The 24,772-nt window shown below is 40.3% G+C and overlaps 1 protein-coding gene across 4 annotated transcripts in view; it reads left to right on the forward strand.

Moving 5' to 3' along the window:
- Ccdc148 (coiled-coil domain containing 148) overlaps window positions 1–24,772 on the forward strand; it is a 255,563-nt gene that overhangs the window by 773 nt on the left and 230,018 nt on the right. The gene's annotated exons all lie outside the window — the stretch shown is intronic.

Consider the following 24,772-nt stretch of genomic DNA (forward strand, 5'->3'; position numbering starts at 1 on the left):
TTGGTAAAGAACTGATGAACTGGGACAGGGAATCACACTCACCCAAATCTTGACCTTTAATAATGAGTGTTCTACTTTCATTTAAATCATTTTGTGCTAGTTTGCTTGTGCTAATTATTTTTGATGAGTGATGTTCATAATTAGACGGTAGCTATTAATCTGGAACTTTTACACATGCTATTGCTTCATAACATTTTAAAAACAGTATCACCCTAGCATATAGCCACCGATATATTCATGTCTTTTCTTTTGGTGGCTTTGTTATTTTCATAATAGCCTCTTTAGTAAAAAAAAAAAATTCTTTATACTACTTCCCCTCAAAATAAGGGATCATATTACTTTTTCCTTGTTATATTTTCTCTGAAAAGCTGGCAGGAATTTTGACATTAGAAATATTTTGTTGTGAGTATCAGATTATTGTGTGCGCACGCTCTGTATATCTAACTTACATTCTGAATTTTAATTGGATGGCATGTTTTGGCTTTTATGCTATAAAATATAGCCTAAGAAATGTTAATATGCCAACTTGATTGGAAAAAAAAATCTCCTTGGTACTTATTGTAAACTTGAATTTAATTGACAGTCCCGTGCAGGATTGGACTGTGGAACAAAATGGATAAGCATGTGAATGTATCACTTAAATATTTTAGAATTAGGGTGGAGCCAGCAAGCAGTAAGGTTGGAAGGAAAGGTATTCCATGGCTTGTCATTAGGAAAATTACCTGCTTTTGAGTTTTCCTTGTGTTTATTGTTGTTGTTGTTTGCTTGCTATTGTGTGTTTGTTTATAGAATGGAAAAAAGTTAAAATGCAAGGATAAGTAAGACATTTTAAATGTATAGTCAAGGTACCAATAATTTGTTTGTTTTTAATTTAAGTAATACTAAATGAATGTAATATTTGCCTACTCAAAGGAGAAAATGGGTCTCTTTATTCTTCCTTTATAGAAAGAAGAGAAAAAAGAACCGATTTTGGTTTTACTCTAAAAATTATTTTCTTTTGTATATTTCTCAAAACACATACCTGTCAAATATTTTTCCATCATTTTTTTATGTGCAACCTACATGTCATTTGCATTGTCAGTAACTAAGATGTTGCTGAAACCCATCAGGAATAATGGCTGTCCCCTAAATCTTTTGTCATTCAATATTTTTTTTCCTTGTTACACTTAGTGGAAAGAGTTTTTTTTTTTTAACTTCTAGAGAACCCCTCTCGCATCTGCCTCATTTCTGATAGTCAAGTCAGCGCTGTCCTGAGGATCCCTCTACTTTGCAAGAGATCTTAAGATTCTGGGAATCTGACAAGAGGCCTTTCAACTCAGTTTTCTTACAGCCTAGTCTCAGTTTCTACAGCTCTTCATCTCCATCTGTTCTTACTGAAGAGGGCCCTGATCCTCTTCTCTGCTCAACTCCAACTGTGCTACCAATGCACATACTCTTACCAACAGGACATTCCTCTGTCGCTTATACTTTCTCAGGTTGCCTTTTATACCCTCTCCCAAGCTTCTCCCTTAGGCTTCCAAATAGCTGGTCTTTTATGGACCAGTGTTCTTCATGGCCTCTCTCTTTATATGCTGGCCTTCCTTTTCCCAGAAGCAGTATACAGGAAGATCTGCTTTTTCACGTCAGTTGCTTTGATCCTGAGTACAACTGAAATCGTTCCGAAGGTCACGCCCTCTGTCTACAAAAATCTCAGCTGGTTTTGCAGACTAAGTTCTCTCATCTAACAATGTCCTTTGGACCAGGAGTAGGGTACATGTCTATAATTGCAGCACTTGGGAGCCAGAGGCCATAGTTCAAAACGTCATCCTCACTCCTGTCTACATAGTACGTTTCCAGACAACCTTGGCTTCCTGAAACCCTGTCTCAAACAAACAAATGAAAAACCAAACTTTTAAACTTGGCAGGATTTGGAATCACTTGGGAAGGTAGGGTTGTTTTAATATATATATATATATATATATATATATATATATATATATATATGAGGTTATTTAAATATGAATAAATGTATTCAGTACAAGACTTACATTCAGAGGCTTAACACATTTAAAATGCGAACTATAAGTCAATGATAGCTAAAGTAAACTCACCAGTGTTACATCATCAATAAGAAAGAAATCATGGCTACCTCTGACATGCTGATTATAGGGCTTAATTATTTTTTAACATTTTATCATTTTATTAATTATTTAATTATTAAATAATTTAATTTTATTAATAGTTCAAAATATCATATTTATATATCATAAATATCATATTATATATAAGTATATAAATATATTATGTCTTTAAAATATATGATATAATAAATTGAATAATTTAATTATTAATTTTAAATATATTTCCATCATGTTCTTTCCCTCCTTCAAGTTATCCCAGATCTTCCTTCCGTCCATACTCACACAACTTTACTTTCTTTCTCGAACATAGACAAAAACTCAATACAGGACCCTCCCAAACCAAGAAAATGAACCCCCTCCCCACCAAAAAAAAAAACCCACAACACCAAAACTCTAATCAAATAAAAACATTCAAAAAGAAAGAAAGAAAGAAAGGAAGGAAGGAAGGAAGGAAGGAAGGAAGGAAGGAAGGAAGAAAAGAAAAAAGTTAACTGTGGAGTTCATTATATGTTAGTCAACTACTCCTGAACATGAGAGCTTCCTTGGCATGGTTGACACTCTAATGGAGGGTCACTCCATTAAAGAAAACTGATTTTCCTTCTCTCAGCAGGTACAAATGACAGTTCAGTCATTGTTGTTAACCTTTACTCTATTGACTAGGTTTTCATTCATTCATTCATTCATTCTTTCATTCATTCTTTCATTTTTAAATATAACAAGATGAAAACTATCACATTGAAGCTGGAGAAGGCAAACCAACAAATGAAAAGAGCCCTAGAGAAGGCACAGGAACCAGAGACCCACTCGTTTACACACTCTAGAATCCCATAAAAACATAGTTGTCATAGTTGGCAGTCAGCTTCCTGTAAGGACATGGTAAGACCTACCTTGAAGGTAGGCTGGGCCCTGGACTAAATGAAGGGGGCCGGGGCTAACAAGCTCTGCTCCTTGACTGGATATCCTGGCAGCTCTCTGGAGCACCGGTTTCTGTCACTTCTCATATTTGGACTGTAACCTGAAACCATGAATCAGAACAGCCCCCTTTCCCCTCAGTTCCTTTTGTAGGGTATTTTATAACAGCAATAGAAAAGCTGAGATACCTCCCAATTACAGGCTCTCCTCGAGGATGGGAACCTTGTCAGCCAGCCTGAGGATCCATTGAAATGCAAATGGCCCACTTGAGCAGAGAGCCTGTGAACTTTCTTTCTAGATCTGACTGCTGGGTAGCAGTGGTAGAAAGAGGGGTACCTACTTAGACTGATGGCTGACAAGGTTTAAGAAGAATGAAGACTTTGGGCAACTTGACCTCAGGATCAGAAGAAAACAGCAGAACTCCAAGAAACGTGTACCACTGACGAATAGAAGATGACCCAAACTTTTCATGGACTACTAAGGCTCCAGTACTTTTACAGTGTTCTCTATTTTCCTATTAGCTCATGACAGTTAGTAAAAATTTCCTTTTTGAAATGTACCATAGAAAGTAAGCAATAGAGGATATTGCTGTTTGATATCTCTACAGTAGGTAGGTAGGATACCTCTATGGTAGGTAGTGATGGCAAAACCTCTGAGAATACACCACTGCTGGTAGCTTTTATTATTGAAGAGGGATGTTTAAAAAAGCAGGCAGGTGGGGAATGAGGTAACAGCAGCAGAACCTGAGCCTGGGGACAATGGCCAGAGCTCAAAAATAGTTCAGCTCCACTGTGCAGATGCACCACATTTTCTTTATCCATTCTTCAGTCGAGGGACATCTAGGTTGTTTCCAGTTTCTAGCTATTATGAATAAAGCTGCTGTGAATATAGTTGAGCAAGTGTCTGTGGGATGGTGGAACATCTTTTGGGTATATGCCCAGGAGTGACATAGCTGGGTCTTGAGTTATTCCCAGTTTTCTGAGAAACCAACAAATTGATTTTCAAAGTGGTTGTACAAGTTTGCACTCCCACCAGCAGTAGAGGAATATTCCCCTTGCTCCACAACCTCACCAGCATGTGCTACCTCTTGAGTTTTTGATCTTAGCCATTCTGATAGGAGTAAGATAGAACCTCAAAGTCGTTTTGATTTGCATTTCCCTGGTGACTAAGGACTCTGTTGAGAATTCTTTGTTTAGCTCTGTACCCCATTTTTAAATTAAGTTATTTGGGTTGTTGGTGTCTAACTTCTTGAGTTTCTTGTAAATTTTGATTAGCCATCTGTCACATGTAGGGATGGTAAAGATCCTTTCCCAATCTGTAGGCTGTCATTTTGTCCTATTGACAGTGTCTTTTGTTTTATAGAAGCTTCATGAAGTCCCATTTATCATTTGTTGATCTTAGAGCCTGAGCCATTGGTGTTCTGTTCAGGAAATTGCCTCTTGTGCCAATGTGTTCAAGAGTATTTCCCATTTTCTCTTCTATGAGATTTAGTATATCCATTTTTATGTTGAGGTCCTTGATCCACTTGGACTTGAATTTTGTGCAGGATGATAAATATGGATCTATTTTCATTCTACATGTAGACATCCAGTTAGACCAGCACCATTTGTTGAAGCTACTTTCTTTTTTCCATTGTATGGTTTGGCTTCTTCATCAAAAATCAAGTGTCCATAGGCATGTTGGTTTATTTCTGAGTCTTCTATTTGATTCTATTAATCAACATGTGTTTCTGTACCAGTACCATGCAGCTATTAAAAATAAAGACACCATGAATTTTGTAGACAAATGAATAGAATTTGAGAATGTCATCCTGAGTAAGTTAACTCAGTCTCAAAAGGATATGCATGACAGGAGCCTTGCATGGCTGTCGTCTGAGATGCTCTACCCAGAAGCTGACTCAGACAGATGCAGACACCCACAGCCAAACAGTGGATGGATCTTGGGAACTCTTATGGGAGAATAGGAGGAAGGATTTCATGCACTGAGGGGATAGGAACGCCACAGGAAGACCAAGAGAGTCAACTAACCTGGACTCTTGAGGCTCTCAGAGTCTGAACCACCAACCAATGAACACACACAAAGGCTGGACCTAGGCCTCCCCACATATATGTAACAAATGTGGAGCTTGGTCTTCATGTGGGTCCCAAAAACTGGAGCAAGGACTTTCCCAACAGCTGTTGCCTGTAAGTGGGATATGTTCTTCTAGCTGGGCTGCCTTGTCTGGCCTCAGTGGGAGAGAAAGAGCCTAGCCTCACAGAGACTTGAAGTGCCAGGTGGCGGGGTGGGGGTGGGGGGAGATATCTAGGAGAGCTTCTACCCACTCAGAGGAGAAGGGGGAGGGATTGGGGAAGGATTGTGGGAGGGAATCACCAGAAGGGGGCAGTGAATGGGATGTAAAGTGAATAAGTAAAAAATAATAATAAATTAATTAAAAATAAAATAGTTCAGCTCAGGTGGCTGCAAGATCACTGCCCCACCTTCAACCACATTACCTGAATATGCAAATTCTTCATCACCCTAAAGACCCTACTGGTTTTCCTATCCCCGCCCCTACCCTCCACCAATCTCAGGGTGACTTTTGCCTTGGTATATTATTGTGGCGCTTGATATTTTGCCCCCTGGTGTAGTTGTTCCTGTGCAAACATTCTTCCCAAGAGGATGCATTCTCTGGCATGTCCATGACTGTCCCCTGGAGTGCTTGGCACCCTAAAGTATTCCCCACGGTGACCATTAATCACTGTAGGCCTGACTTCCAACTAGGACAAACAGGAATCAGTAACCTCGGGAGGTAATTAGAAAAATTCAGTGTGGGAAATGAGAATCTAGGCAGAGTAGAGATTTTTTTTCCTCTGTAGCCTTCAAAGACAGCAAGGCCTTAGAAACAAGGAAACATGAGTAGAAACACACCTGAAAAGAAGTGGATTCATGTGGTGCTTTGTTCACAGCTCAGACTGTAAAACTCTATTTATTAGGGAAAGCGATTGAAACTCAGCTTTGCCAATACGAGGGTCACTTAATTTTTGTATTCATGTGAAGCTTCAAAGTTGCACTGCCTTTCGGAACTAGATAAGTTCCTAAGAATTTAAAGATTTCACAAAATCAGAACGCCATCAAACATTTAGTATGTGTAACAGACATCTGTTATGTGTGATATTCAGGCTTCCTAGACCTCTCCCCACAGCCTTTGAAGGAGACAGCACTTTGTGACTCATGATCCTGTCCCCCTCACAGCAGCAACCTTATGGGGGCCTAATCTAATGTAGCCAAGCCACTGGCTGATTACCTGTGACTGTAATGGCATCAGCCAGTGTCTTCTGGGAATGCAGAACTTAAAGAGCAAGCAAACTGCCTTGGGCCTTCTGTTGCTATTGAAGGAGACCCCTGTTTGTTACCTCAAAATACCACGTAGGGGCTAGAGAGCTAGCTCAGTGGTTATGAACTCTAACTGCTCTTGCAGAAGTTCCCAGCACCCATGTTTAACAGCTAATGACAATTAGTAACTCCAGCTCCAAGAGATCAGACACCTCTGGTCCCTGAAGGCAGTAGAAGTCACATGTACATTCCAGCCCTGCCCCTGACACACACAAAATTTAAAATATTTTTTCTAGTGGAGATATATATATATATGTATATATGTATATATACGTGTGTGTGTGTGTGTGTGTGTGTGTGTATTTTCCCCACTACATTTGCAATAAAATTCAGTGATTGGGCAGTATGAGAGGTACCGGGAGTGAGGAGTTGGGGGGAGAGAAGGAGAGGAAGAAAAGGAAGAAAGAGGCTAGCGACCATAGAGGAAGATGGATGGTTTGAGAGGAATCCTGGGTAGCAACTTATATCTAAGGTTAGATATTGGGTAACTATTCTAATTATGTAGGCATCTTGTTAATTGAGCAGTTCCAAATATATAAATCCATTGGATCATCTTTAAGCACTAAGAGTCTCCATTCATTCTACTGGGTACTGCAAGGATGACGAATATTGTCTGGGACTCATCTGAGCTTTGTAGGGATAGTGTGGTGGATTGGCAGAGCCAGTTGTCACACTGGTGTCTCCTGGGTCTAGTTGTGGTGTGCTTGGCTTTTGACCGCTTCTAGTGCGGAACATGGTGGCTAGAGCTAAGCAGAGCTGCCCTGCCAATCAGATAGCTGGCCTGCACAATGACATTTCTAAATATTGCCCACTACATACATATATACATACACACACACACACACACACATACATACATACACACACTACACACACATACACACATACACACATACACACACACACACACACACCCACTAGAACACGAGCCTTTGCTCCAAACTTCTGGTTCTGTGAGCAGTGGGGAGACGCAGCTCAACTTAGCCACTAACAGTTCAGGGTCTTCATGTAGGCCACTGAACAAAAATGAACATGCCAGGTTTCTGAGATGGCCCAGCCTGCTGTCAAGTCTGATGGCCTGGGTCCAGTCCTAGGAATGCATGGTGGGAAGAGAGAATCAATTCCTGGAAGGTGTCTTCTGATGTCTGCACTTGTGCCATGATGCACACAGTAATAATAAATACAATATATATTTTTAAATGCCCATAGAAAAAATGGGAAGGGAGGATGCTGTGTCTAGTGAAACTATCTTTCAAAACAGAAAGATCTATCATCACAGCCATAGATGGACCTATGTTGAGAGTGCACCAATACAGCCCACAGAGCCACCAGCTCTCAGTAACACAGAAAGGACATTCAGACAAGGGCAGTGAAACACTCAGCAACCTCCCTTTGGGATGCAGAATGCTATAGTTTGGATCTGAACCATTTCCCCAGAGGCCCCTCCATTAAGGCCTGTTCCCCAGAATGCACTGGTGCCTTTGAAGGGAGTTGTAGAATTGTAGGATTCCAGTCTTCCAACTTGCTTAGCTTCCTGGCTTCCTCCTCCTATAACACCAGCACAGGCCCCCAAGGCAATGGGGCCAGACCACTGTGGACTAAAAACATGGGCCAAAACAAGTGATTCCTCTTTAGAAGCTGCTGATGTTAAATATTCATTGTTGCAACGGAAAGCTGATTAACACATAGCTCTTTCCTCCGTGCCGTCCTGGGATATCAAATGATCATTAAAAAAGAAGAGATTACAGATGACTACTGTGAATCTGCTATTACAAAGGGCTCTTGCAAGTTTTTCCCAAAGTAAATAATCAGAAAATAAGACCCCTTATATTTTTAACTCCAGAGCTCTCTCTACTTCGTACTTATCAGGGAGGGAAGGAATCAGCCCATACAAGAGCTCTCTCCACGCAGTCCTCTGACATGAGACCTGGCTCTTATTCTCTCCCTGGACCACTTCCTCTGTAGACCTGCTCTCCTGACTTCACCCTCATGGGGCTCCCTGGTAACTTGCTATAGTGTCGCGCCCCTGTGTGGTTGGACTAGGAGACCCACGTGACCAGGGCTTCCTAGTCACTCTACCTCTGTAAACCATGAGTCCAAAACTGCCCTGTTTTTAGATGCAGAAAAAGTTGAAATGAAAAAAAAAATCAATTTATAATAAACTGCTCATTAAATTAGCAGTAGAAGGGAACTCCATCCATATCATAAGGGACAGGTGGGAAAGCCCAGAATCAAGTCTGTGTCTACCATGGAAAGATTAGCTTAATTCTACCAAGATGGAGAGTAGAGTTCATGGCCATAGCACTGCGTCTGCACCTCATCTTAAAGGCAAAGGATGAAAAAGACTTAGTAACTGAATCAGAGAGTTGAATGAGGTCATCCGCACACATCTTTTCTGTTCAGTACCATGCTGACCATCCTAGCCAGTGTAATAAGGAGGAAATAACAAAATCTAACAGCATATAGATCAGAAAGGAAAAGAAACTAAAGCTACCTACCTTTGTTCACAGATGCCATGATCTTATTCACAGAAGACTAGAAAGAATATATGTGTATGCACCAAACTAACTGATGAACGTCATGAAGTCACAAAATATGTAATCAGTATATAAAACCAGTTATATTTCCTAAGGCTGGGACTAGCAATCTGAAAATCAACAATAACAACAAAATCCACTCACATTAGTATTCATAGCAATCGAAACCACAGTATTTATGCATTCATTTTAAAAGTAAATCATAGTACCTTTGATCTATAGACTCAGTATGATCCCTGTCAAAGTTCCAGCAAGCATTGTTGTAGCACTTGATCATCTTGAAGTGGAAATGCAGAGAAACAAGACTACCAAAATCAATTTTTGTAGAAAGAACAAAGAATAATTACAATACTTAATTGTAAAACTTACTATAAAGCTGCGACAACAAATACAATATTGACATGGTACCCCCACAGATCAGTGAGAAAGCAGATCCAAAAATTAGCCCTTATGTTGTGGTCAGTTCCTTCCAACAAAGATTCCAAGGCCAGATCCATGGGGAGAGTTTTCCAGAGGTGCTGCCGGGATGATGACATTGAATAATCCATCTGCACAGCAGCGATGGACCCAAGCTCTTCACTCACACTGCACAGGAAAAAATGTCTATGCAGTATCCATCACAGACCTACATATGAGAGATGGAAATGAGAGAAATGAGAAGACTTTGGACAGGAGAGGAAAAAAAATCTTTGTGTCCTTGCTCTTGGCAAAGGTTTCCTAGTTACTTCTCCAAAAGCATGAACTATAAAAGAAGAAATTAATAAATTAGGTTTATCAAAACAACATCGCTTTCCCTGCAGAAGAGAGCAATAAACCAGTAGGAAAATGCAAATGTGCCGGGCAGTGGTGGCACACACCTTTAATCCTAGCACTCGGGAAGCAGAGGCAGGCAGATTTCTTGAGTTTGAGGCCAGCCTGGTCTAAAGAGTGAGTTCCAGGACAGCCTGGGCTATAAAGAGAAACTCTGTCTCAACCCCCCCCCAAAAAAAAAAAAACAAAAAAGAGAAAGAAAGAAAGAAAGAAAGAAAGAAAGGAAAGAAAGAAAGAAAGAAAGAAAGAAAGAAAGAAAGAAAGAAAGAAAGAAAGAAAAGAAAATGCAAATGCAGGAGTGTGGGAGGGGTGGGCACAACAGAATTAAGCCAAAGAACCCAATAGAAACTGGGGCAAATGGGCAGGAGAGGTGGGGCGGTGATTAAAGGACTTGCTGCTCTTGTAGAGGATCATTCCTCCCCAGCACCCAGATCAGGTGGCTCACCATGGCCTTGAACTGTCTTGACTTCCCGCTCTAGGTGATGTGACACATCTGGCTCTGAGGGCACAGGTGATAGGACACAATGCAAAGGCAAACACATACACACACACACACACACACACACATCATTAAAAACAAATAATTTTACCTGGAAAATACTTTAATAAGCACATCACTAGTGTGGTACTCAAGTGACCAGAAGCACATGAAGACATTCTCAACATCAATCATGGTACTCAAGTGACCAGTAAGCACAGGAAGATATTCTCGAGACAACAGTCATTAGGGATATCATTAAAACCATGATAAGGTTTCAGAGAAGGGTTATAAACTTCTGACTGGAAAGGAAAATGGTATAACTATCTTGAAAAAATGATGTGATGGTTTCTCAAAAACATACATGTAAGCTTATCGTATGAGTTTTCCAGTTTACTTCAGGGAAATGCATGTTACATAGACTTGTGCATGGAAAGTAATAGAATTTACTAAAGTGAAGAGCTAGAAATAACCCACGTATCCCTCAACTGCTATTAATGCTGAGTAGAATACTATTCTGCTATAAGAAGTATGAGCTGTAGATACACGCTAGATGGATAAACCTCTAAAACATGTGATATGATGTCGTTTATATAAAACTTCTACAAAGTTTAAACTACGTCACCAGTGATTACCCTTGACCTCAGAAGGAAGGTCTTAACAGGAGTTATGGATGATGGTTTTCTAGGGATAGAAATGTCCTCAAACTGAAGGGTGGTTAAATCAGTACAATGTATTTTTATTAAAAACAACTAGATCGCTATAATGCATGCATTTTTTGTTGAATAAAATTATGCCTCAGTAAAGCCTTAATAAATAAAACCTTTTTAATAATGACAAACACATCTTTAAAACTCTGGTATATGAACACAATAAATCTGGAAGTAATTTTGTCGTGATTGAAAAGCCTCCAAATGATGCTTCATGGGACTTAGGTCTCATTTATTAAACATTAAAAAAAGTACCAAGAAAACTGGTTCACATCAGGAAATTCAGGAATTTATTAGTGGAAAATATTAAACTACAACCATTGTATAATCAGTGAATATAACTGAAATTTGAGTGCCTTAATTTGACGTATGAAGCCAATCCATGTTTCTGTTTTAGCTGTTTATATTCATTAAAGCAAGTGTGGGGAGAGAGGCTGACCCTGGGTTTGAACCCTCTTATTACCTGGTATCCTACCAAGATTTATAAGACAATGAACAGTGTTAATCACACAATTCTCCTTAAAGTGTATGTGAATTGTCAACATTATTATACTTATCAATCATATGTACCTTCCTATGTGTATATTTTATATTTGCATTTTATAATTTACATAATGTCAGGATGACATTAGATTTAAAGTAAGTACTTTGGAAACTGTGATGTTTGTTTAATAATGGGTTTGTGTGGTGGGCGATGTTTCCTGCTCTAGCTCACTTTTGTTGCTGTGATTAAAAACCCTGACCAAAATCAACTTTGTGAGGAAAGATTTTATTTTGTCTTTAAAGTTACAGTCTATTATCCAGGGAGGCCAAGGCACGAATTCAAGGTAGGTGCTAGAAGCAGAAACCATGAAGGAGAGCTGCTTACTGGCTTGATCATTCTAGCTTGCTCAGCTACCCTCTTAAAAGCCCAGACCCACCTCTAGGGATGACACCACCCACAGTTTTCTGTACCCTCCTACATTCCCTACCAAATAAAGAAAATGCCTCGTGGACATGGGCACAAGTCAGTCTGATCTGGGCATTTCTTCATTTTAGGCTCCCTCTTCCTAGGCATCTGTGGCACATATCAGTGAACAGCTGGAGTTAATTAACTAGGAAATCTAGACACCTCAGCTTTTCTGGAATATCTGTAGATAAACTTTTATTTTCTGTTTTTTTTTCTTCTCCTAGTTCTCTTTTGTGGGTCACAGGAACTTGAAATAAGTCTCTGGTAAACTATATTCTGATCTTACTCTTTGCTTTCTGTTTGCCTTGATGAACACTTAAATTGCCCACCACCATTAAGCCCCATGTACATTTCCAACATACTCGTCATGATTATTACTGTGCATTGCCACCTGAGGACAGTCAGGTGTCTGCGGTGCTGCTGCTGGAGACAGTGGTCATCTTTGGACACATCCTCATGTTGCAATTGTGAAAGAGAAACAACAAAAATATGCAAAGCAAGCCAGAACATTTCTGTACAGAAGAGAGATGCGGAAAAGGGAAACATTGACCCCACACAAAATTAGTGCATTTATGGCCAAATAAGAATTCTGATGTTAAGAATTCTCCCAGTAGCCCTATGGGCTTCCTCTTCCTGTAAGTGGCCTGAGATGACCTCTGAAAATGGTTGGCTACTCTCTTGACCCAGAAAACCCTACACAAACAAGCATGCAAATCACGAGGTTCCAATCTCCGTGTTCACTCTAAGAACACCCATGAAAACTGCCAAGGCCATCAAGGATATACACATCCGGAAAGCCACCAAGTATCTGAAAGATGGCACTTTAAAGAAGCCATGTGTGCGGTTCCTGTGGTATAATGGTGGCGTTTGTAGGTGTACCCAGGCCAAACAGCTGAACATGGGGGTCAGGGACCAAAAAAAAAAGAGTGCTGCATTTTTGCTGCCCATGCTCAAAAATGCAGAGAATCACACTGAACGGATGGGTTTAATTCTGTAGTCATTAAACATGTCCAGTGAAGAAAGCACCTAAGATTCGTGAGGACCTTACAGAGCTCATGGCCGAACTAACCTATACAGGAGCTCTCCTGCCACATCGAGATGACCCTCACTGAAAAGGAAAAAAAGAGTCCCAAAGCCAGAAGAGGAGGTTGCACAGAAGAAAAAGATATTTCAGAAGAAACTGAAGAAACAAAAACTCATGGCACGGGAGTAAATTCAGCATAAAATAAATGTAGGTTGTCGACCCCACCCCACCCCCAACCACCCCCACCCCTGCACGCTGATTTTAAAATTCTGCTCTCAGTGACTTAATGTGTAGCTTTGGAAAAATCATCTACCGTTTCCCTGCCTCTGTCACATGTCCACAGAAATGAGGCTCTCTGAACCGTTCCACTTTAAATTAACATTAAAACCGCGGTATAACTTCCGAACTTCAGCACAAGGATGTTGCCATACTTGAGGGGTAAGGCTGGGGTTCTCAGTTCACACCAGCCTGTGTTCCTTCTCCCCTCGCTTTGTCTTAGGCTTGACAATAGCTCACCTCTGATTTGAAAGGCCACAATCACTTTAATCAGCTTACCCAGCTTCTCCTGAATCTCATTTTTGAGTTAAGTAGGGTAGGCCTTGTCAGAGCCTCACTGTAGAAAAGTACCATGGTTGTGTTGGTCATATATGCTTCCTTGAATATTCTAATTTAATATTATTTAGTTACTTGGCTTTTAAACTTGTACAGCTTCAGGGCTAGGAAAAATGTTGGAGATTATAATTGAGTATTAAATCTGGCCAAATAACTTGCACCTCAGACTTTGGTCCAATCTTTTTCAATTCCCTGATGGAAGAAATAAATAATACTAGTGATGTCCCTGTTTGCTATGGGTATATAAATGTCTTTTTATGTTTTCTAAGACTAAAGTAATATAAAATCTGAAATTTTCGTAAGAATTAAATTATTAGAGAATTAGTAGTTTGAAGGCAGACTAGGCTACATAGATAGATGTTGTCTCCAAAGGGAGGTTGGGGGCAGAGATGGAAAACCACCTTGGGAGACAATCATGCAATGATACTGAGAACTCTCCTTGGATAACTAAATGACTTCTTTGTGCACACTGCTGCACAGTACTGCTTGACTCTCTGGAAGAGGACAGATGGAGGTACTTTGTATTTGGTCTTCAGGATGGGTGCACTGTGATTATTTTTGTGTTCTGGAAATTGAGTTGTAACCTACAGAGTACTTGTGTGCATACAGCTGCTAAATTACATTTTATGCAGCTGGTGGAAGAGCGATGAACTCCAAGCTGGGCAGTCTGGCTAGGTCCCAGCCTGACTATCGCCCTCACTCTCTGGGATCCTAGACAAAAGCGTTTAGTCTTTCTGACCCTGTATTTACTGATCTTTAAATGGATTGGTCAGACTAAAGCCATTTCTGGGCCCAGGTTAATTAGTGTGTGAGGTGAAATACTGCATGACCTTACTCTGAATGCAGGGCTTTGGTTCCTTATCAAGCATGCTGACCACATTACTCTAGTCCTTAAGCTTAGTTTCATCTTCCCTACTTCCTGTTTCCTGCATAAGCTGTCTTGGGGTAAAGCCCTTCCTTTACTCTTTTTCTTTGTTCAAGATATGCCTTCCACTACGCCTGTATCTTGTCTTTCTTTCTGTAACTCTAGGACTTAGCACAGGAATATCTGTTTACTTAAAACAAAACAGGGGCTGCAGAGATAGCTCAGTGGTTAGGGCACTTTGCTGCTCTTGCAGAGGACACAAGTTTTCTTCCAAGAGTCTATGTCAGTCAGCCCACAACTGTGTAGCTCCAGCTTCAAGGGGGTCTTCTGACCACTGTGGGCACATGCATATGTATGGAGTACCTATATATACATAAATGAAAACGATATAAATAATTTATTGTGGAATCCAACTCCTAGACAAAGAACTACAGGCCACTAAGGATCGCTGAGATAGGGAGAAAGAGCCTTCCCCAGGGATGAGTCCCCTCAGGGATTATCCAAGACAAAGTAGTCAGCTCTGAAAGGTGTATTTGTATATTTGCATACACACACTCACACACACACATATTGTCATTATGTAAAGATATGTAACGATAATAAAGAAAAGGGGATTATCAATTTGACCGTGGATGGGGACAAGGGCGGGATCAGGAGACACCAAGGCTCTCTGAGAAACGAAGGGAGAAAAAAAGGGGGAAACCCTGTTATAATTCAATTTTTATTAAAAACGTATAAAATTTTTAAACGAGTAAATAATAATAGCAAATCTTTAGTTAAACAAAACTAAACTAAAATTTGTGAGCATAGTTGGACAAGCCTATGATTCCCAATACTGTGGGGGCTGAGGCAAGACACACCTAAGTCTGAGGCCAGTGTGTATTACCTAGTCATAATGCTATAGTGAGTTATGGGCAGGCTACAACACAGAGAGAAACCTCCCCTCCCCATCTCAAATAAAGCAAAACAAAAACCACATAAACTACCAAGGGTTAACTGAGAGTGCCCTGCCTGTTCCCTCCACCAAGTGAGAAGCACTTTCCTTCCCTGAGCTGGCAGAGTGTGAGGCGGTACGTGGACTCTGGAGCCTCGGTTTGTTTGCCTCATTGTCCTTTCAGCAGCTGTATCAACTTGGATCTGTTTCCTCACCTGCAAAGTAGAAGCAAGAATGTTTATCCAAGCATCATCTTGCAGATCAAGCGAGGCTCCTCTAGGTCCTCATACCGCGGTGATGGCCTCTGTGCAGGTGAAGAAGGTGGAGCTGGAGAGAGGGAGCAGCCTCAGGCAGAGCAGGGTGTGCTAGTTCTGGGGCCTCTGAAACAGCACCTCCTGCCCTGCTTTCTGCTGTTTCTTGCCACGTTCTTACCCTTAGGTGTACATACTGGGCCAAAAGAACAAAATTAGCATGATTTGTGGATGATATTCTTTTCATTTCATTTGAAGCTACCTACGGCAAAATTTTCTCCCAAGTAAAATTTCTGTCTGGAACATTTTGTTGTTGTTACTTATTTATTAGTTTGTCGCGGTTAGTTCTGTTTTCGACCATGCTTCCCAACTGGTGTGCTGTAACTATTATGCTCTAAGAGATTAAAGAAAAGGGCCCTGGAACAGTCCTTTGGACAGCCATTCTATACAGCATTCCATTTGAAAGGCAGCGCACACAAAAATCGTTCTTAGTGAATGTTAATTGATGAAAGCATTTCTGCACTAACATCCAAGGAAAGCAACATGTTCTTAGCCTTTTCAAACCACAGAACAATCTAGCCACTCGTAAGAAAACCAGTTATTTATTTTCTTTACAACCTTAAAAAAATCTTTGTTTTTGGGTTTTTTTTTTTTTTTGACACCAAGGCTCTTTTATTCTCTATCAAAGCAAGTTTCAATAGATATAAAAGTTCCCCCCACCACCACCCTGCTAATTTTTTTTAACAAGAGAAAGCCAGCTGAACTATTTAGTGAGGTTCTAAATGAGTACAAAACCTACTTTCCGCTTTAATACTTAAATATGGGGGTTTTAAGAGGAGCGTTTACACACTTCCTGAAATGTACCACTGTACCTAATAGTCTAAAGAATAACCAAACAAAGTCCCACGCTCATGCAGCATAGGAAAAGATTTTTACTGATATACCAAAGTTCATTAGTATTTATAGAATTCTGATGTTGCATAAACCTGCAATATGGAAAATACTAAATATGGATGAATCAATGACTAGTTTACTTTCATCAAACTCTCCCAGATGGAAACAAACAAACAAAAAATACTGAATATTATTGGTAAAGGGTCAGTTTGTACATGGACTTTATCAGATTTTAAATATTATCTTGAAACTGTAAAAATAAACCCTACATATCAACAAATGTAAAAATTAAAGTTCCCAGGCTCTAAGATGCCATATTGCAAAGAATTTTGTCTTAGAAAAAAAAAACTAGATCTGCATATTTTTAGTCAAATATAAACATAAGGGGAAATATACATTTCATAATAGTAAAAATAAGACTTCACAGAGGCAGCTTACTGTAACTCATTGCTCAATCAGGTTTTTTTGAAAAATCACTTCAGTCAAATCACACTAAAAAAAGCATGATGCTCCCTTCCAATATGCTTCTAAACTGTAAAGCATTTGAATGGAAGATTAACAAAGTGGTACTTTCCCAGGAATCAGCATCTCTAGTCATAACCAAATTCTCTGTCACACACACAAGGCATTTCTTTACTTAGAGAAGCATCTTAATTTTATGTATTTATTTATCTTTGGTGGGGTTTGTGTGTTTAAGGCAGGGTTCCTCTGCATAGCCTTGGCTGTCCTGGAACTTGCTCTGTAGACCAGGCTGGCCTCAAGCTCACAGAGATCTGCCTGCCTCTGCCTCCTGAGTGCTAGGATGAAAGATGTGGCTTGTTACTATGCCTAGAAATCATTTATATTGAAAGATTTGCTGTGATCCTCAGTAAGAAATGCAATTGCAGCCAGTCTGGGGCTCTAAACGGTTTTTGTTGTTGTTGTTGTTGTTGTTTTTAATTCTAATGGCAATTAAGATTTTTCATTTTTTTTATGTTGATGCATTGCTCTAGGAATTAAAAACCTCAGTTCCAAAACCCCAGAGGAGCCATGCTGACAATCTTGCTGGTGTGTTCAAGTACTGGAATTTATGTGATCTATTCACTGGAACTATACTAATTGGTCAAGACTTTATTTTGGAGGAGATTAGGAGCTAAAGAGTTGTATAATCAAAGGATGTTAGACATGTTTAGAAATTCCACAATGAAACCCATTATTTTGTACAATTAATATATATAATTTTAAAAATACTTGGCTTGAGTTCTCCGTGAGATCAGTGGATTTCTCGTTCACACAACCTAGATGGACAGATCTCATCAGATGTGTTGTACTTCTAAGACTCTTTATTCCTCAAAAGACTGATAGAACTGACTCATATAACTCATGGCTCTGAAATGACTTCTTTGAACTTCTAAATAATTGAGTAATTAATTGAACAGATATAAGGCTAGCCAGATTTTCTACTCTTCCCGAGTCCCTTTTGGGCATTTGTGTCATTTAGGCTTTTGAACAGTCCATTTACATTTTCAAATTTCTTAACATGAGCTGTTTATATTTGGTATTTGTATGATTTACCTTGAGTCATTTCGTATTTTCAGTTGATATTTGTCCTTATATTAATGTGAGCTTTTATAGCTAGCTCATAGTTGGTTTTGCTTATATACAGTTTTGCAGTCTCCATCTTTTACAGTGTTCATATATTTCATAGTCTTTAATGCATTTATCAATATTGTTGCAGTTAACCCTGTATTTTACTTTTTTTAAAAGCTTATATCACCTGTTGCTTGCTCTTTGCTTTTTTTTACTACTCTTTTGAATTGAGCACCTAAAAAAAATTAGCTCTACTTCAGGAGATTTGTAATTATACTCTTGGTGATACCTCCATAATTTATACTTTAATTCATCTCAGTCTATAATAATATTTACCATATCTTTTTATACCTACATATGATGTATCAATATATAATTTTCTCTGTGGTATTCTTTCCTCTCGAATAACTTTTTAAAAACATTTTCTATGGTATAGGTCTTCTGTAACCATTTTTCTTTTTAATATTTTTATTATCTTGAATTACGTGTGTGTGTGTATGCATATGGATGCGTGTGTGAGAGTGCAGATACTCAAGGAAGCCAGAGGCTTCCTATGCCCCTAGAGGTGGAGTTACAGGTGTAGGCTTAGAGTTTTCAAAATCTACTTTGATAAGAGTTCTCAAATGCTTCAACACCCCCACCCCTGCCTTTTTTAGCCCACTGTCCAAAAGTATAGGAGAAAAGATGGTAAATAGGATAAGGGGATGTGGACCTTTTGGGGTGGGGGGCGGATTTCTAATCTCTGTTGTGAAGATACCAGCAGTCCAGTTCAGTAGCCTCAGGATACCAACAGTCCAGGTCAAAGAGTGTCACCAAATAATGAATCAGCAGCAGCTGCACGATCCAGCAGAAACAGCTAGGCCTCCAGCAAATTGGCATGAGTCAGCAGGAGCGACTAGAACCAGCTCAAAAGCCAGGAGAAGTTCTCTACTGTTCTTCTCTCAATGAAGTGAAGATCAGCAAAGACGTGTGACCAGCAAAGCTTTGCACAGCTGACTATCCAAGTGGCCCGTCACTGCCTATTGAGTCCTACTTATATTCTTTCCAAACATTACATTTCTGAATCTCACAGGTCTTGTTTCAGCAAAGCATCATATGACACAACCGAAATTTCCACTTCTATGGGGGCTGTGATGCTGCCTGGCTAGGCACTGGGAAGAGAACTTGGATACTCTGCAAGAGCAGCACACTCTTAAGTCCTGAGCATCTCCCCAGCTTCCATTCTTTTCAATTCTTTTGGTGCGGTTTACATCTTTTAGCTTTCACTGTTTTTTTTTTTTTTAAAAAAATCTAATCTACCATTAATCTCATCTAATGAAATTCCCTCTTCACAAACTATTGTTTTTTTTTATCTCTAATGATTCTTTTTTTTTTCCTCATTATGTTTATATTTTTGAAACCTTGGAAAATATGCACTCATTACAAATATTTTCAGGTCCTCTAGTCCTAATCTTAATGCTTTTTCTATTTTCTGATTTTTATCCAGTATATCGCTTAATGTTTTCTGATTCTTGATATTTTGCATGCTTTTTGAATTCATAAAAGATATCCTGAATGTTATACTTTTTGAATGTCTGGATTTTTATTCTTTTTTTCCCCCATGTATGTCTGTGTACCATGTGTATGCCTGGTGCCTGTGGAGGTCAGAAGAGGGTGTTGGATCCCCCAGAACTGGATTTAGATGATTGTGAACTGCCTTCTAGGAACTAGGAAATGAATCCTGATCCTCTGGAAGACTAGTTACTCTTCTTAATTGCTCAGCCACCTCTCCAGCCCTCTCTGTACTCTAATTAATTTTGAGCCTGGTTTTAATCAAAAGTTAAAGCTTACAGATAAAATTGTGGTTTTCCTTTAAGATTTGATAGGATGGCTGCCTAAGTTGTTTTTATTTTGCTGAACTCTAGCTTTCTGGGTAAGGCATAAGCTTCTGGGGTTTCTGCCTATTGAATGTATTGAAAACATGACAAGTGAAGAAGTCACTGTACAGAGTAGTAAGAAATCAAGTATTTCCCATCCCGGTGTAAACTCGAATAACTGCCCAGCTTCTCCCCCACAAACAAGGGGCATGCACTATTTTCTTTGCACATACAACTCCCAGTATTCAGCAAAGGCTCACAAAGAACCGTATGTAGGCAGTGAACATGATCAAAGAACATGCACATATGTCAACACCATAATGAGAAGATAAAGGAAACGGGGCAGCGGGAGAGAAGTAGAAGATGGGACAGAAGGGAGAGGAAGGAGGAAGGAAGGAAAGAAGGAACAAGGAGGAGGAAGGAACTCCATATGCCAAGTCCCAGAGCTGACTTCTGCCTTGCTCCCCACTATTTAAAACTTTGCTTCACAGCTTCTGGCCTCAACTGTCTCAACTGTTCATTGCTGCCTCCCAGGTCTACTCGTCCTTGAAAACTCCCTCCTTGTTGCAGGGTCTAGGGCAGTTCACTGCAGAAATCCACGGCATCACGCGTCTCACTCGGCTTATTTCTTTCTCTTCAATGATCAGACATGTTCTCTCAGGTCATCAGTGTGTGAAAGCATGGTGTGTGTGTGTATGTACACACTTGGAGACTTCTAGGTCTTTGCAGTGGAAGGGTTAGCTTGGCCCTTGATGTTCTGTTGTGTCTAGAGTCAAGAAACCTGGCTTAAAATCTTAATACTGTCATTACTGCCGCCATCTGTCAGAAAACCGTTCTGTACACACATGTACAGAGACACTCCTGCTTTCTTCTTTTTGAAAAAATCTTCTCTTCCACTGGTTTCTAGAATAACATACTAATATAATCTCTACTCCTTTTCTTTTGCCATTAAAAAAAAAATCCTTTTAGCTCACCATCCTTTACCTGGGATTTATATCTTGGACTTTTGCAAGACTTAGGTGTAAGTGATTTGTAAGTACAATTTCTTTTTGATTCATAGTCCCTCTTGAGAAACACTACCTATGTGAAGTTAATATCATTAAGGACCAGCAGACCTCTGTCCTCTCCTGCCTCAGCACACGTCTCTAAGGAGACTCAGAGCCAAGGTAATGAAATGACTGGGATCATCTCCACTTCTCTGACACCTGCTTCCAAATTTCTACTTCTCTGGGGCTTTGTGTCAATTCAGTTATGCGTAATGGCTGGTGCTTATATGGCTTGTATCTTGGAACCCTGACCCAGGGAGGTGAGGGAATGAAGAAATGACAGACACACAGAAGACTGGAATTGGGTGACCCAGGCTCTGTAATGGAGAAGTGAGGGTACCCTCAAAGTTCAGCGTGTTTATTAAATACCATTGAATGGGGAGACAGTGTTATTTCTTATAGCTGAACAAGGAGGTGAAGTTATATAGAGATAAACAAAGAAGCAGAGTTATTACATATAGCTGAATGAGGAGACAGGTTTAGCTAACCTAGGTGGGAGCAGTCTCTGGAGGGGAGCAAGACTCCAGACTATAAACATCTGGAGCAGCGGTTCTCAACCTGTGGGTTGTGATTCCTCTGTATGTAGCGGGGGTTGAACAACCCTTTCACAGAGTCATCTAAGACCACCAAAAACCACAGATATTTACATTATGATTCATAACAGTAGCAAAATTACAGTTGTGATATAGCAACAAAAATAATTTTATGGTTGGGGGGGGTCACAGCATTAGAAAGGTTGAGAACCACTACTCTGAAGGGAGAAAGTGGTGGGTGTTTTCTGTATTCCCTGTCAACATTCCTGTTTGAGTCCAAGGAAGGTTTGCCAGCCCTGTGAGTCTGACGCCTTGGTCCTTGACATGGTAGTGGTGCCCCCTCTCAACAACACAGGTTCACTGAGGACTTCACTGGCTTCCTACATCTTTCCCTTTTTTAATTTTTAGATGTTCAGGATGGATCCTCATGCTTAGACCATGGTAAACATTGGACTGTAGGACGATAGGAGGAAGATCCGAGCAGCTGCTGTGCCCAACTGAAACACAAAGCACCTTTAGCAAGTTCAGTGGATCGATAGCTCAGGAAGGACGAATACACAGGATTAGCAAGAGAAATGAATGTGAGCATAAGCCTTCTGCTCTTCTAGGTTATGCAGAATTGGACACATCCATGCGATCATTATGGTGCGTCCAAAGACCTAGGGGGTGGGTCCCAACCAGTTTCTCTATTGTTTGTCTAAATTGCAGGGCTGTAACCCATCTGGAATAATTGAACAGAGGCCACAGGGACTCCAGGAAGTTAGAGAAATAGCACCCCACCTCACCTCCAAGGAAAAGCAAAGAGGCTCAATGTAAACAAGTTTAGAAGAGTGTGAAAAAAGCTTAGGCACAGAGGCATCGGAAGCATAGCATTCTGGGTTATTCACTTTGGATGCTTGAAAAACAGCTAACAGTGAAAGTCGCCAAGATTTGTTTCCTTTGGCCATGTGCCTCTTCCACCCAAACAATCCCACTCTGCACCTAGTGGCCATTTTCTTGCCCTCCATTCAACAAAGCCACTCTGGCATCTGGGTTTTCATTGTTTCTGGGCTTCCTGGCCTGGGCTCTGGCCAGACAGGCTAGTAGTGCAGGCTGCCAGACAAGGTCACCTTGCCCAGCATCTGCTCTGGTGCACACAGCTGGCCAGGCAGGCAGGCCCTCAACCCACCCTGGGCCTCACCACTGCACATTCCTCAACTATGTGCTGCTTGTTTTCTGCCAACTGTAACGTGAAAGCACTTAAACTGAAAGTAAAAAATGGCAACATGCTCAGGTCCCTGGGCCATGCATTTCCCCCTCGATTCTTTCTTCCTTTCCTTCCTTTTTTCCTCCCCCCTCCTTCCCTCTCTTCCTTCCTTTCCTTTTTGTCAAGTAGCCAAATTCATTGCCCTGTTCCCTGGAAAGCAAGGGCTTGCCCTCCTAACACAGGCCAGTAACTGCTGAAGCAGCAATGTCTCCTCCCACTTCCGTGGTTTTTCCATAGACTCCCCCAAAGCGCCTCTACTTGTCCCGTATTTTACAGATGACACTTTGAATTTCACCTCGTCTTTTACCTTGACTTTTATCCTTACCATCATCTGTTTGTGCCTCTGAAGAGCCTCTCTCAGCTGAGTAATGCAGGTTCCCTGTAGTTATTCATTGTCCCTGTCCCTTATTGGATGCCACCTTGCCATATCCTGAATGGCTTCAGGTATTGACCTAACAGATTTTGAAGGAATGACAGACTCACGGACATTCATACTGAAAAGCTGGGATCAGGTGGTCTAGGATCTCCGATGGAGACGCTGAAGCGTCTATCTATATACAGCTGAACTGGGCAGAGGGATTATTACATACAGCTGAACAAGAAGACAGGTTTAGCTAATCCCAGTAGTAGATACAGTGGCTGTCAACATCTGGGGAGAAGAAATCTATAGTGGGTGTTTTCTGCACATACTGCCCTCATATCTGCACCCAGATCCAAGGAAGGCTTTGCCATCCCTCTGAGCCTTACTTGGGGAAGACTTTGCCCCTCAGAAGCGACCAGTGCATTGGTCCTCGATTATGACCAGGCCCCTGTCAGGACTCTGCTGGCTCCCTACACTTTAGCTATCTAGTTGTACTGCTAAGAAATTGTGGAGAGATCTGGGATACTGTCTCCTTATGCCTCTGCAGCCTCTGCCCACATCTATGCCTCTGAATAACACCCAGATATGTTCTTCCTAAAGTGAAGGTCTGTGTAGGTCACTTTCTTCCTTAAGTCTGCATGATGGGGCCTCTTGGTCTTAGGATAGCCTCTATGCTAAGGCCTGAAGGACTCCATGAGTTTTGCCCTTGACTATCTCATTCTGCTCCCATCACCACAGTGTCCCTGACCCTTCCTCCAGCCCTGCCGATGTCCCTTGAGTTCAGTCTCAGATGCTCGTTTCTGCTTGCACATGAATCTCTGAACATGCAGTTTTATTAATTTGGAATGGTGTTTTTATATTCAAACCAAGCACACCATTTCCAAGTTATAGACATCAACTCATCTCACCTCTTCAAGAAGCCTCTTTCCCTTTAAAGAGAATCCTGGTATACAACCGTGCACAATTGTTAGTGCTACCTTGTTCTTCAGTAAAACTCAGGCTTGCATCCTTAGCACTAGGCACTATTAATACACTGTAATATTTCTGAATGCACGAGTGAGTAAAATATGCAATGATTACCTTAAAATGCAGAATCAGGAGCATAATAGATTTAAATGAAAATATTTGACTACTTTATTAATGACCTAATGTGTATAATCACTTCATATATTCTGAATGACAGATTTTTATGGTCTCATTGTGAGAGAAAATTACTGTTTATTTTGAAAAACATGAATAAAATATTCACCTTATGGTTTCTGTTTATAATTTTTCTTTTAGGTGAAAAAAATATTACTTTCAAAATATTTCAGTTTTAAGCCATATACATATGTAATTTCCCAAAGAATGAAATAGCAAATGGTGTCTAATGAGGGAACGAGTTTATAAAGGTAGTTGTAACCACTCTCCCCTGTTATGAGCACACTCCTGCTATATCTTGGTAGAATGGAATTGGCTAGGCCTTCTGTCGTTTGTCACTGTGCATGCTCCCAGGACTGAGCTCAGAGCTTTAAAGTACCACAGATATGTAGGACAACATTCGGGCTTTACCAACTCTATTCTACAAACGTGAAAGTCTGAGACTGTGGTTCTCAATAAATACTAAATCAAAAGAGATAAAATCAATTATCATTTCTTTCTATATTGGAATAAAAGTAGAAATTCCTAAGAAAGCATTGTAAATGATACACCT

The sequence above is a fragment of the Grammomys surdaster genome, unplaced genomic scaffold (genome assembly GCF_004785775.1).
Source record: "Grammomys surdaster isolate TR1022 unplaced genomic scaffold, NIH_TR_1.0 191, whole genome shotgun sequence".
Classification (NCBI taxonomy): Eukaryota; Metazoa; Chordata; class Mammalia; order Rodentia; family Muridae; genus Grammomys; species Grammomys surdaster.